This window comes from Dromaius novaehollandiae, chromosome Z, assembly GCF_036370855.1.
Source record: "Dromaius novaehollandiae isolate bDroNov1 chromosome Z, bDroNov1.hap1, whole genome shotgun sequence".
NCBI classification, from domain to species: Eukaryota; Metazoa; Chordata; class Aves; order Casuariiformes; family Dromaiidae; genus Dromaius; species Dromaius novaehollandiae.
The window spans coordinates 80,877,757-80,884,843 of NC_088132.1; the positions used below are offsets into that span (position 1 = coordinate 80,877,757).

At 58.2% G+C, this 7,087-nt stretch overlaps 1 long non-coding RNA gene across 1 annotated transcript; it reads left to right on the plus strand.

Annotated features, from left to right (window-relative positions):
• The first annotated feature begins 2,860 nt into the window (after positions 1-2,860).
• LOC135324628 (uncharacterized) lies at positions 2,861-4,448 on the plus strand. Its single transcript, XR_010385936.1, has 2 exons — positions 2,861-3,056; positions 4,227-4,448. It is a non-coding gene; the product is annotated as an uncharacterized LOC135324628 (long non-coding RNA).
• The last annotated feature ends 2,639 nt before the right edge of the window (positions 4,449-7,087 follow it).

Here is a 7,087-nt window from a genome sequence, read left to right on the forward strand (position 1 = left end):
CTTTTTAGGGCAGAAATCGAGAGCTGGCTGCTTCCCGGGCTGATGACGGGTGGCCGAGCGATGGGAGCGGGATGCTACCGTGCTCCGCAGCGGGACGCGACTCATTGCTCAGCTACCGGGAACGATCGGCGCCGCCAACGAGGGTTTTTCCCTGCTCATTTCCCCGCCCGAGCCCGGGCAGCCGGACCCACTGCTGCCACCGGGGACGCGGAGAGCGGGGCTCGTCCCGGCGGAGCTCGGCTGGCGGAGCTGGTTTCCCCACCACCCCCATGGAGAAGCGGGGTATCTCCGACAGGCAGCTCGCAGCCGTCTAGCCCAGGGCTTTTTCGTCACCGTCACCAGGATTTGTGCTCTCTGCTTTAGCGCGTCCCCTGCTCGGCTCCTGCGCCATCGCGATCGCTAAGCGCGTAGTGACTGGAGGCATCCCAGGCCGCAAAGGGAGGCCAAACACCCTGCACGGACACCGGGATTTCGCGTGCGGCGCTCGCCGCGCTCCGGCCACCGACGTCTCCAGCTCCAGGATCCGGGAACGGCGCCGGGAAAGGCGCTAGATGGCACCAAAGGCGGACGCACGGGCTCCTGCGGGTGCGGGAAACCCGCGGGGACGGCGGGCGGCAGGGATGCGGACGGAAAAAAGGAAAAAAACCAAGGGGAAAAGCCAAAAGCGGCGCCCGCCGGCCCTGCAGAGCCGCCCTCCCCGCTCCGGCGCTTATTTTGTAGCAACCGCGACATATAAAATAGAAGTTTTGCATCGCGTTGCAGAGCGCTGTATAAAATCCAAATGGAGAATGAAGCCAGCTGCAACAAAACAGTTGCGGTTTTAGCAAAACGGTCCCAAAAAAGTGGCTTAAAGTGTTTCCTTCCATGGGGAATTGCAGTATGTTTGTGTCTGAGTCCGATCTGGGAACGTGGGGGGGGTTCAGACACCGGGGTTTGGGCAGAGCGGAGATTTTGGGTCTCGGTCAGAGCTGTGAGTTAGCTGCGCGGGAAGGACTGTCCCTGCGCCGGCTCGGAGCAAGCGGGGGCTAATTTTAAGGGAAATCGGGGCTTTTGGGACGTTTCAAAATGCGCTGGGCACCCGAGGCTTTGGAGCAAACGGCTTTTTGTGCCAAACGAGCCGAGTTTGGGGTAGGTGGTAGGTAGGGTCCAGGCGTCGGCTCCAGCAGGGAAAGGGTTAAGCAGCTCCAGGTCGCAAACTGCCCCGTTTTAATCCGGATCGGGGCAAAAAAAAAAAAAAAAAAAAAGGAAAAAAGAATAATCCAGAGGAGCAAATCCATAGCGCAGCTCCGCTCCGAGCCCGCGTAAGTCTTCCAGCTGTGCGCTGCGGATAAAGTGGAGTGCGGATTAAAGAGGTTCCCACCCGCCGCGGGGCAGCGGCACGGGTGGGACGAAAGGATGCGGCCAAAAATGCAGTGAAAATCAGGAAAAAAATGCTGGAAACGGCACCAAGGGCCACAAGAAGCCTTCCCTCGGCGTCACACCAGAAAGGCTTTGCAGGCCGGAGGCTGCGGCGCGTCCCGGCGGCTTTGTGCTTTGGCCAATTAGCAAAAAAAGGAATTTTCTCGCCCGGCTCTTGCACATGGGCTGCCCGGCTGCGGCAGCGTGTGGGCGCGTGTGCCCCCACGCCGCTGTGTCTGTGCCCCCCAGGGCGCGTGTTTGCAGCTACATGTGTGCAAGCACCCGTGTGCATGTGTGCACAGCCTGTGCCAGGGGGTGTGTGTATGCACCCCGTGCTTTTGGGTGGTGTGCGTGCCTATCTGCCTGTGTGCGTGCATGGGTGTACACGTGTGCATGTGGCTGTGTGTGCAGGTGTACATGTGTGCACAGGCGTGCATGTGTGCAGGTTCACAGGGATGTGGAGGTGTACATGTGCATGCAAGTGTACATGTGTGCCGGTGTAAATGTGAGCATATGTACACACTCATGTGCAGATGTACATGTGCGCAGATGTACATGTGCATGCCACTGTACACATGTGCAGGTGTACATGCTTGTGCAGGTGTTTGTGTGTGCAGGTGTATATTTGTGCAGGTGTACTAGTGTGCAGGTGTATGTGGGTACAGGTGCACACACACGTGCTGATGTACATGTGTGCACACATTGCACACATGTCCATGTGTGCAGGTGCATGGGTGTACAGGTGTATGCATGTGCAGTTGTGCATGTTTGTGCAGGTGTACATGTGTGCACACATGTCTATGCGTGCAGGTGTAAGTGTGCGTGCAGGTGCACACCTGCACACATGTACCTGTATGCAGGGGTACATGTGTGCAGGTGCACATGCGCGTGCATGTGTGCAGGTGTGCATTCATGTACAGCGTACATGTGTGCAGGTGTACATGTGTGCTTACATGTACATGTGTGCAGGAGCACACGTGTGTGCAGGCGTGCATGCAGGCATACGTGTGCACAGGTGCACATGCGTGTGCAGGTGTGCACATATGTGTGCAGGCGTGCATGCATGCAGGCGTACGTGTGTGCAGATGCACATGTATGTGCAGGTGTGCATATGTGCAGGTGCCCATGCGTGTGCAGGTGTGCAGGTGTGCACATATGTGTGCAGGCGTGCATGCATGCAGGCGTACGTGTGTGCAGATGCACATGCGTGTGCAGGTGTGCATATGTGCAGGTGCCCATGCGCGTGCAGGTGCACATTGGTGCAGGTGCACGCGCGCGTGCAGGTGCCCACGCGCGCACGCGCACTCGTGCCCGCGCGCCAGCCCCGCGCCCGCGCGTGCGCCCGCGCGTGCGCCCCTGCGCCCGAGCTCCCCGCACGGCGGAGCCACCGTGCGCCCACCCCGCCCTCCCCGCTCTCCCCGCGCCGCCCATTGGCCGGCGCTCGGCGGCGGGGCGGGGCTTGCCGGCGGCGGCGCGCGCCCATTGGCCGCGGGCGCCTTTGTGTGCGCGGCGGCTGCGCTCGGCTCCCATTCGAGCGTCGGAGGGGCCGGCGGGACCGAGCCGGGCCGCCGCCCGCGCGCGCCACAAAGGCCGCAGCATGGTCCTGGTGCACGTCGGCTACCTGGTGCTGCCCGTCTTCGGCTCCGTGCGCAACAGAGGTACCGCGGCGTGCGCGGGGGCCGCGGGTTCGCGTCCCGGGGCCGCTGCTCGCGGGAGGGGGCGGGGCGGGGGGGGCCCGGCCGCGGGGTCTGCGTCCCCCCACCACCACGGATAAAAAAAAAAAATAAAAAAAAGAATTATTTTTTTATGCCGCTCCCCCCCGAAATGATTAATCCCTTTTTTTTTTTTGCTTTTTATTTTATTTTATTTTTTTATTTTTTGGCGTTTGCCCGCTCCGGCGCAGCCCCGCGCCCGCTTGTGCAGCTCCCAGCCTCCGCCCTGCTCTTATCCCCCCGCTTCGTTTTTAATTCGCCCCCTCCCGCCGCCCCCCGCAGCCGGTAACAGCCATTTTCGCCGCGTCCCCGCTCCCGGGGTTCATGTGGCTTCAGCCGCGGGGCGCTGCCTCCCCTGCCGGGGGGCTGCCGCGGGGGGGGGGGGGGCGGCCGAGCGGGGCTCAGTCCTGGCCCAAAAAATCAATAATAACGAAAAAATAACGTGGGGAGGTGTATGGGGGGGGGGGGGAAATCTGCGATTAGGTGCAATTTGTCATGCTTCGTTTAAAAAAAAAAAAAAAGGGGGGGGGGATTCGGCAGTGAATGCGATTTGCCTTAATGCACCCAAAGGGGGGGGGGGGGTGAAAAATTGGGCAGTGGAGTGCAATTTGGCATAATTCACCGAAGGGGGCAAAAATTCGGCAGTGGAGCGCAATTTGGCATAATTGGGGGGAAAAAAAAATGTGTTGGGGGGGAATGCTGCAATTAAGTGCAATATGCCTGATTGCCAAAAAAAAAAAAAAAAAAACCTTAAAAAAAGAAAAAATACCAAGAGTTGGCGAATACGATCCGTGGTGAAGTGGAAGGGCATCGACGCCGGGGCCGCCCCGCTGCCCGAATCCGCCCCCTTTCCCCCCAGACCCGCTCTCCAGAAGAGCCAGACTAGTGGCAAAATGGGTTTCCATTAAACAGGGATAGCATTTTTTTTTCTCTGCTGTGCCAAATTACTTCCTGGTCTTATTCCATGGGTTTAAAAAAAATATATATATATATATTTTATTTTGTTTTTTTTCTTTTTTTTTTCCTGTATCAGATTTATCCTTTGGTTGTGTACCTTCACCTTTTTTTCTTGTACTAAAACTAAAGCATGGTCTGTATTTTTTTTACATTACCTAGTTGCCGATGTAAAGCTCTCCGTAGAGACATTACCCCGCTGAACCGTAATGTGCTGTAGCCTGTACATCTGCTCCGTGTACGCCGCTTTTGTTCTGTTGCCCCTCCATGGCATGGTGGGCCTTGCCTTCTCGTATTGTGTGCATGACGACATTGTTACACACGACTCCACTAATACTAATCTACGATCTTCTCAATAAAGAAACTAGTTTTTTCCTCTATTAACCTAGTGTGCTTTTTCTATTGCTGTTCTCCCATTTATTGTCGTATCCTGCTGTTTAGATCCCCCCTCCCCTCCTCCCCCCCCCCCCCCCCCCCCGCTTTCCCCATCGTGAGGTTTTGAGCGAGGGGGTTTTTTTCCGCCCCCCTCCTCCAGCATCGCAGATATGGGGGCTCTTAACGCCTCTTCGCGGCCCCATATCCACCACCGGCATTAGTCTCTGTGTACATACTCTGTAGACGCACATCCTGTATCGCCATCGTGCCTATGTATAACGCTGTTTTGCGACAGAAGAGCAAAAAAAGTGTATAAACACAAGCCCCCCCTCATCGATCGGGCGGGAGAGGGGGGTGTTTTACCAGGGGTCTGGTGCTCATTTCATCCCCGTTGCAACATGACACATCTGCTCTGCTACCAGGCTGCTAAGGAGAGGTGCATCCTTTGGGGGGGGGGGATATTATTTTTAACTGGCCCATTTGGTTTGCAAGATGTAAATGAACCAGGAAAAAAGAAAAAAAACTCTTTTATTTTATTTTATTTTTATTAGCTGGGTATTTAAATGTGTGTATATACAAAGCACCCTGCCCACCATCTGCCAGGCGAGAAGTTGCGGTGTCCCGGTCCCACAGCGGCTGGTGCTATAAATATTGCTGCCATCCCCCCCCCAAAAAAGGTGTCAAAAATGTCCCAGATGCCCCGAGCCGAGCGTGGGGGGGCTGCAGCCCACCCTCTCCCAGGGGCTCAGCCGCCAGCGTGCGAAAAGTTCCCACGAACCTTAAAATATTGCAAGCAAAAAAAAAAAAATTGAAAAAAAAAGGGGTGGTGGTGGGGGGAAGCTGTGGTGGGGGGCAAGTGGTTTCATGGGGGGGGGAGCGAGTCCTGGGGGCTGCTGCTGCTGGCCGTGCCCGGCCCCCTTTCCCACGCCCGTGGGAACCTGGGGGGGGCAAGCAGGGCCGGATCCGGCGCTGGCGGGGGGCATCTCCCGCTACCTCCCTTCCCGGGGGGCAGGCGGGGGCCCGGGGGGGCTCACCACGGGGGAAAGGGCGACGGCAAAAACCCCTTGGCTGCGCCGGAGCCGCCGGCCGAGGCGTTTTCTCGCGGTCCCCGCAGCCGCCCGGACCCCAGCCCGAGGCCCTGCCCGTCCCCCTCGCTCTACCCTCCACTGGTCTTTTCATTTTTTCTTTTTTTTTTCCTTTTTTCCCCCCCCCTTCTTCATATTTCCTTTTCGCTGTCTCTGCCCGGCGCGGGCGGGTTTCCCGCGGGCGTCCCCTTTGTTCCCGCGGCCCCCGGCGAGGGGGCTCCGCTGCTCGCTTGCATGACGGCGGACGTGCATGCCTGCCGCGGCTGATCCTTCCCCCCCTGCGGTTAGTACTGTTTTTTTCCATGCAACATGATTTTGCTCATGCCAAAAATATATATATACATATATCCCCCCCCCTTGGCTCTCCAACGATCTGGATAAATGGTCTATATACACCCAAATCCGCAAGCAGCTGCCCCTCGGTTGGGGGGGGGGGACTCGCCGCAGCCAGCGCAATAAGCCCCCAGCTCCTGCTCTGCAAATGAGTGCCAAACCGGAGCGAAACGGTGCAATATACTCTGAGGATACCGGAGCGATCTAATAATGCGGAAAGCCGCGGGGTTAACGGCAGCGCAGACTGAGGGATTTATCCGCCGCAGCCCGGATGGAAACACGTTTCTTACGGGAGGAAATATCCCCCCCCCCGCCCCGCTCCCACCTGCCTCCTTGGTGTCCAGCACGCTCCCGCAGCTCATAACTGCGCCCGCGGTTTATTGCCTTAATCCCCCCGACGCGCTCGTCCCGAAAAGCCACCTGCACCGGGAAAATAATGGCTTTTATTTTAGCGTCGCGGGCTGGGAAACGCGAGAGGCGGCGCGTGCCGGTGCCGGTGCCGGCGCGGAGGCGTGCCGCGGTCTCTGCAGCGCCCGTGCCCCTCTCCAGCCCCGCCGGCTCTTCCCGGCTGCCTTAAATAACTTGCGTCTGCAGCAGGGAACGGGGTGATATTAATAATTTTTGGGCAAAGGGCTTGAACACCCCTGCGGGAATGCAAAAACGCCGCCGCCGAGGAGGACCCGGACCCCGCTGACGCCATCCCTGGGTCCCGCACGGTGACACCATCCCAACCGGACGGAGCGGGAGAGAAAACGGGGGAGGGAAACGGCTCCTCTCGGGGTCCCGTGGGGTGTGGGTGCCGGGGAGCGAGCGCGTCCTCTCCGGCCCGGCAGCCCCGCCGCCAAAATCGGTATTTCCGTGCCGATTTTCATCCTGACCCCGTGGTGGCCACGCGTCGGGGCGGGTTTCGTGCGGGCGGCTGGGCTGAGACCCTGCAAACTCATTGCACGTGCGGCGATCCCAAGGCGTGCTGCTGCTCCTGGGGCTTTATTCCCAACACGTGCCAAAAAGCTGGGGCAGGAGCTCTTCTCCCATATCACCTCCCAGATCTCGATCGCCTTAAATACCAGTTGTCACCAATACTGGTGACCCAACTCGCTTGGGAACCTTGCGGGATTTGATGTTTTTTCCACAAACCCACAGCTCCCAGAGGCGGGCGATCGCCTAAGACTTGGCTTTTTGATTCAACAGCAGCGTAAAACTTGCTGAAACTCAGTGCTGAACCAGGAA